General features: G+C 49.2%; 1 long non-coding RNA gene across 1 annotated transcript; it reads left to right on the top strand.

The window, feature by feature from the left end:
- The first annotated feature begins 4,791 nt into the window (after positions 1–4,791).
- Positions 4,792–7,231, top strand: LOC115286659. The gene is made up of 4 exons (XR_003906194.1): positions 4,792–4,900; positions 5,098–5,185; positions 6,111–6,211; positions 7,164–7,231. It is a non-coding gene; the product is annotated as an uncharacterized LOC115286659 (long non-coding RNA).
- Positions 7,232–7,480: the final 249 nt, after the last annotated feature.

The raw sequence follows: 7,480 nt of genomic DNA, 5'->3' as shown, positions 1-7,480 counted from the left end.
CTGCTGACTCGTGGATGTGTGGGAGAGAGAGGGCAGGGCCCGGGCTCTGGTTTGGATGGTTGTGTGGCCTAAGCAGAGAGAACACGGTCCGCCGGGGAAGTGTGCTGGGCATGGACACGGGACTCCCACTCAGCTCGTGCCCAGCGTAAGAGAGAAAGTGGCTGGAGGGAGAATTGGGGGCAGATCTTGGATGGTTTCACATGCTTGCCTAAAAAAATGTGACATTTATTCTGCAGGCTCTCAAGTGCCATTGAGGGGTTTTAAGTAGGAGCAAAATGTGAATGGATACATGTTTCTGAATTATGGCTGAGTTTATAGGAGATGGTGGACAGGGCTGTTTTGGAAGGGGTAGAGTTTGAAGAAGAGGAGGGTCACGCCTGAACCCTGTGACTATTCTTATCTATGATGAAATGGAGAGGGGCTGGGGGAGAGAGAACACAGAACACTACTGAAATTCTAACATGGTAGTTCTGGAAAGGAGAGGAGCTTGGCCTGGGGTCTGCAGTGAAGACCTCAGAACTTGAAGCAAGAAAAGATATGAATATAATAGGCATATGGGAGGTGGGGGAGAGTTGGGGTAAGATGTTTAACTCAAAGACAGGGCCTTTTAGTCTGTGGCAGATGGTGCGGGAGACCTTAGAACCAGCCATCCAGGAGGCTGCCTCACCCATGACGTGACTGAAAGGGCTTACCACAGGGATGCCCCATGTGGGGTACTGGCTGGGGGTAGAACTTCAAGTCTTTCCCAGGGAATTTGAACATCTTCTGCAGCAACAGTCCCTCCCAGCCCCCAGGACTGGCCCAGACAGACTTTCTGTGCTGAATTCTCTTCCTGGGAAGACTTTGAAGTATAGCAAAGAAAGATCAATGGTGAGACCAAGAAAATTCTAGCTTCCTTTAAGCATTGAGGTGACCGAGACCTGGGACAGAGTTGGGAACATGGGAAGGCCCAGGGCCCCTGTCATCTGGGTCTACATTTTCCCAGGCTGGTGCCACTCCCAGGTGGCATGAGCTCCGGCCTCATTTGCTCCTGCTGCCTCTGTGACCTAATTCCCTGTTGGCCAGTGGCCATTGCTGCTCCTTGGACTTCACTGCGCAACAGACAATGATGTCGTGGGCCGTGATTATTTTTAATAGCTCCTTAAAATTCTGGTCCCATCCCAGCACTTACACAGCTATTTCTGCTGAGTGCTTAATCAGTAGGCCCACGATGTGATCTGGGGCCAACCACAAAGGAGCAGTCCTGCTTGTTGGCTTTTTACACGGGATAGGAACTTTGTGTGCCCCATGCCAGGATGTGCTGTCCCTCTTTACCTTGGGGGCAACTCAATACAGCAAATATTTACCAAGAACCCTTCTGTGCACTAGGCTGGCACTAAAAATGTTCACCCTATCATGTGTCTGCCTAATTTAAGAAATTAGAGTCTGGGCTGGGATGGAGACACACAGCTACTAGAAACTCCAGGCCCACCAGACTCTACCCCTTATCGTCCCAGCCTGAGATGCTCACTGAGCACTGGGCACGACTTATAGCTGAAAAACAAACAGGTAGGCACATACACACTTTCACACAACACACACATCCCTTTTTCAAACTAAAGTGACTAGAACCGGAAAGAAAATCCTATCACTCAGTGAATGATAATGAAAGTCACTGTTGGAATGATGTCAAATTGGTTTATGACACGAGCTGGTTGTCACCTTGGAAAGCAGATGCCTTGGTCTTTGAAGGCAGAAAGATCAGGGTTCAAATCCCATCTTCACCAATTACCAGCTGGGACACGGGGAGAGTTAACAACCTTGCCAAGCAAATATCTACCAGACTGTGACCCCTCTCAGAAGCTCTAGCCACAAATCATTGTGTGTAATATCTGTAACGTCCAACCCGGTAGATACCACGGCCCTGGCTTCCCTGGGTGGTGCCGCTGAGAGCATCTACACAGCAGCGCCTGCACAAACATGGCAAGCACAGCTGGTCTTCTCGCCAGCGAGGGACATGGGATGCTTAAGCTCCGACAGTGTACAGAGGATGACCACCCCTGTGGCCTGGGCACTCGGTCAGCTCTGAGACCTGGGAGTCTGTCCAGCTTAGTGTCCTGACGGACGGTGGACGGTGGCAGCTGCATCAGGCTGCTCAGGCTGCCACAGGGGTGGCTTAAATAGCAGACATTTATTTTTTTTTATAGTCTGGAGGCCGGAAGTTCAAGATCAAGGAACGAGTTGCTTGATTTGTGGTGAGGCCTCTCTTCCTGGCTTGCCTTCCCACCATGCCCTCACGGGGCCTTTCCTCCAGGCTCTCATGCAGAGAGAGAGAGAGTGCTTTCTGGCACTTCTAATGAGGACACTGGTCCAATTGAATTAGGACCCCACCCTCATACCCTTGTTTAATCTAATCACTGCCCCTAAGGCCCTATCTCCAAACACAGTCACAACGGGGGTTAGGGCCTCAACATATAATTTTTTTTTTACTGTTTTATTGATTTTTGAGAGAGAGAGGCAGTGTGAGCAGGGGAGATACACACACACACACACACACACACACACACACACACACAGAATCCAAAGACAGGCTCCAGGCTCTGAGCTGTCAGCACATAGCCCAACGTGGGGTTTGAACCCACAAACCATGAGATCATGACCTGAGCCGAAGTCAGACGCTGAATGGACTGAGCACCCAGGTGCCCCTCAACATACAAGTATTAAGGACAACAAACATTAGGTCTATAACACCTGGCAGTGTCTGGGACAGACCAGCAGTCGGCACCTACATTGGCTTTGCCTTTTCAGCATGAAGTAGGGCTAAGAGCAGGGCCTCTGGGAGGACCTGGTGGGCTCAGTTCGTAGAGCATGGAACTCTCGATCTCCGGGTCATGAGGTCGAGCCCCATGCTTGGTGTAGAGAGTACTTTAAAAGACAAACAAAAAAAAGGAGCAGAGACCCTGAGGCCAGACGGCCAGGGTTGGTATTCCAGCTCAATCACTTATTCTTTGGGTAAACATGGGGAAGTTCCTGAACCTCTTTGTGCTTCAGTTTCCTCGTCAGTGAAATGAGGATAGCAATACTATGGCCTCATGAACTAACTGTGTGGATTCCATGAAATAAAGTGTACAAAGCTGTTAGTGTCACTCTGAGCATATAGTGAGGGTTCTGCGAATGTCTGTCAAACCTAAACCCAGGGGAGTGGATTCAGAGCTCTTTTGAATGAGTGTCTGCCCAGCCTGTGTAGCTGCCTAGCTTCACCTTAGACTGTGTGTGTGTGTGTGTGTGTGTGTGTGTGAGAGAGAGAGAAAGAGAGAGAGAGAGAGAGAGAGAGAGAGAGAGAGAGAGAGAGAAAAGAACACAGATTAAAGACACAAAGGCTTTCCTCAATAATCTATAGTTTTCATGGGGCCATTTACATCCAGGAAACTATTAAAGGGGAACAAGTATATTGTTCAGCATCTAAGGCATTTCCCTGATGTCACATCCAAGGGCGCTCTAACTCGGCAAGGCCAGTCTTGCTTACATTTCCCCAGGAAGAAAGTTCAACAGGGTCCACTTACAGTTACAGTCAAAGCAATCTTGCATTAACCCCCCACCAGGATCCTGTGACCCCAATCCTTCCTGTAAGGAGGTTTCTTAGTGGATGTTTTCTTTTTTACCCTATTTTTTGGGTATTGACTTTTGCCTACATAAAGCTGCATAAAGATAGTCCATTTCTGTTCCAAAGCATTTCAAGAGAGGATGCCCTACATCTCTTCCTGACTTTCTTTCTTATTAGCCCCACAGAGCCAGGCTACCCTGTGCTCACTGCCTGTGAAAATCCTTTGGGGCTTCTGGCCATTTACTTCACATCCTTTTTCCCCCAGGAGTGAAGACATGAGGGTGTGACAATCCTGGGCAATTGTGCATCTTGACTCTCTTGCCTCCCACCCCACCCCTGACACCCTTAGGGAGCTTATTCCCCCTCAGGCTTATTTCCAATTAATTAATTACTTGAGCACATGTTAGGCATCTGTCATGCACTGGCCATTGTGCTGAAGGAAGGGAATACAGAGCTGAATAATGCGGTCCTTACTCGGAATCTCATGGGGAGACAGAAAGGCGACAGATCCAGAAAAGCATGACAGGCCCCACAAAGGATGCTGTGGGAAGCCGCGAGCGGGGAAAGAGCGTCTAATGAGACTGAGCGTTCAAGGAAGCCCTCTGGCAGGGCTGACGCTTGAACTGAGCTTTAAAAGATGAACAGTGGTTTGGTAGCCCAGGAAAGAGGTAATGGCAGACGTAATTGCAAATAAGACAGTTTGGAAGCACGGAGGTTAGCAGGGCTGAAATTGGAGTGTGTAGCGGGAGGAAGAGGTGTGAGGAGATGGACCCAGCCTTCTTTTTATTGCTCACAGGAAGGAAGGAACTGTTCTGTTCTTATTTATAGGTGGGGCAACTGAGACGTTGCCTCGGGTCACCAAATTTGGCTGCGGTGGAGCTGGATGGAGGCCGGGGACATAAGCCCAGGTGAAGCATAAACCAGGATCCAGAAGTAGGAGGAAAAAGGGATTCTCACTGCTTCTGGTTTTTCATGTTTTTCTGGACAGCCTTTCTTCCCTTGCTTGGCTTAGAAACATTCCCCCTGTTCCCTTCTGACCTATTACATTTTTCTCTGTAAACTCTGCTCCTGGGAAGAGATGAACTAGCCCTTTCTCCTCTTAGGTGCTGCAGGCAAAGGCACTAAATATGTTTGGTGGGTTTACTCTTGTGCTCTAGCTCAACACCGATCCTGTGGATAAGCTGTAAAATGAGGGCCCTAAATGTAGTTCCTTGCTAAGAATTCCCCCAGAAGCTAGTCTCAAGGGCAAATGTTCCAGCGACATTCCTGAGCACCTTCAATGTTCCAGGAGCTGTGCTAAGAGTTGCGGGTACAGAGGTGAGCATGGCGCATTCGCTTCCCTCGATGAATTCATAGAGAGGCCCAAGAACAGATCATGTCCATAGAATGTGGCTGAGGCCTCTTTAGACGGGCGGAATCAGATGGTCATGGGTCGGGCTGGGTGCTGGAGGTGGTCATGGACTCTGGCCCTTGGACAAGTACACTGGGTGATTTTTCTGCCTTTTTGGTTTCAGAACTGCTGCTCAAATGGCTGAGAAGGAATTGTCATCCAATTCTGATTACTTTTCACAGAAGAATTACAAAGGTTCTTCATTTGAGATGGTGAATGTTTAAGCTCCAAAACAATTCCAGGCTGTAAAATTACCGCTGGTTATTACTTAATGCTTACTATGGTCCATGTATTGAATAACAGGCTTTCCCGTTCACACGGGTTAATGGTTCCAACAATTTCATGCCACGTTAGCCGCCCATTTCACAGATGATTCATGATGTTAAGTAACTTGCTTGTCAATGTTCCTGATCCAAGCCTCTCTATCACCCTGACCAAGGAAGGCACTCATCTTCCCAGAGTTTCTTATCTCTGTGCTGTGACTCCGGGTCTACCACCCACATCTCTTTTCTTCCCCAGCCCCCCACCCCCAAGGTGAACCCATGACTAGAATGGTGTCTGTGCCCTGGGGGAACAGCAGCGGGCTCAGGGTGGGCCTTGGTGGGCTGGAAAGCAATGTGGCGCCTACCGCGGAGAGGGGGAGCCTGTGACCCCCAGCTTCCCACTGCCCTCCAGCCTCGTTTGCTGTCTTCCATGTTTCTCTGTTTACACTCCACCTTGTAATTAAGCAATCAGCTTTTTCTCAGTGATTTTTCACGGTCTCAGCTGGCAAAAGTCACTTGATCTTTGGCTCGGTGCCTTCCTGTCAGAGTGTCGCCCAGGGCACACGCTAATTACCCAGGACCCCTGCAGCCCTGCTTGGCGTGCATGCTTCGGAACCAGCCCATGCCCTGTGCCGTGAGGTACAGCTGCCCCACCTGGCCTGGCCAGGGTGACTGTCACCTGCAGTTTCTCCACGAGATGGCATGGCTTTGTAGGTTTTGTCGAGGTCTGCCTGTGCTCACTGAATCTGGGGTGAGGGCAGCTGTCTCCTGTTCATGCTGGCTGGGGAAGGTGCCCTCAGCCCCTGAATGAGGAAGGAAGCCCACCCGGGGGAGGTGTCCTGCCAACAGGCCTCTGGCCGGTGTGTCTTTGCAGAGCCTGCAGAGCTGCTGGGTGAAGAGCAGGAGAATAGATGGTGCCAAGGGAGCCCCTGAGAGGCGACTTCATCAGAGCTGTCCAGCCTTGACATTTACGAGGTGGTTGAACAAACAGTCTGCAAGCTCAGAGCCGAAGTTTCTCACCTGCTTACTAAATAACTTCAAGGGGGAGGGTTTTTAAAAATATATATATATACCAAAGTTTATAGTGCAAACATTTTATGGCTGCAAAAGCCATTCTTTTCCTCTCAGTTCTATCTCTTTCCTCTCTCCTGTCTCTTATCTCTACATTTCTTCCTCTGCTTTGCCAGAGGATGAAACCCTCCATCCCTGGGTTTTCCTTCTCCATCCCCCTTCTCCATCCCCAGCCTTTCCATGCGAGAGGGAACGCCAGGAAAGAAAAAGCCAGAAATAACAAGTTATCTTAAGGCTCCTCGCTTGGGCTTTTATAAGCTCCTTGATGACACTACTGCTTAGTATTCTTTATATCTTCTTCCTCCCTCCCCTGTTACTAGTATTTCACATGAGTATATTTAATCTGCAGAAGGGTAGATGCCTCCTGGGAAGCAAACTGGAGCTCACTTCTCAGGTCACTTGCAACCAGCATTTGTCAGGTCTAAAAGGATCGTCTTCGATTATTTTGCAAGCCCCTTATTATGTCTTACTGAGGTTTTCTGGTCGTCGATCAGTGATGACAAGACTGTGGTACCTTTCCTTTTCCATGCAGACTCAGATGAGCAAATCCTGCAGTCTGATAGAGTCCGCTGGGGTCTCTGATCAGCTTTCTGATCCTGTCCCTGGGGGCAGAGAAGGAGGAGGAAAGGAGTGGGGAAGGGCAAGGCGAAAGGTGGCATAGGGGTACAAATGACTCAGGGTGCCTTTTGGGAGAGGACATAATACATGAGGTCAGAGAGAAAAGTCCACACATCTACCTACTCAGTTAATATTTACTGAGCAACTACTAGCCACCAGGAACAGTGGTCAGTGCCAGGGTACCATGGGGCAAAAACAGTCACAGTAACGGCTGTCAAGAACGCTCCTTCTAATATAGGGTGGAGTTGCTGGTTCTGTAATGCACACCCAGATCATCTTATTGGAATCAGCGTTCTGACTCAGTAGGTGGGGCCTAAGATTCTGCATCTCAGACAAGCTGAGGCGGTGGCTTACCCCGCTGGTCCAAGGACAACACATTGAATACCAAGGATCAACAAAAGAAGGTGAGTCTTGAAAGGGCTGAAAACCCAAACTGAATTAGTAGCCAGGCTAGACAGGAGAATGGTTTAGAACCAAAGAAGTGATAGGCATTTGAGGGAACAAGGAAGTGGTAAAAGGAAGTGGAGAAAAAAGGCAGAGATTGATAGAGAAAGG

Source organism: Suricata suricatta, chromosome 3 (assembly GCF_006229205.1).
Source record: "Suricata suricatta isolate VVHF042 chromosome 3, meerkat_22Aug2017_6uvM2_HiC, whole genome shotgun sequence".
Classification (NCBI taxonomy): domain Eukaryota; kingdom Metazoa; phylum Chordata; class Mammalia; order Carnivora; family Herpestidae; genus Suricata; species Suricata suricatta.
The sequence above is the reverse complement of the archived record's forward strand: the minus strand, read 5'-3'. Positions and strand labels throughout refer to the sequence as shown.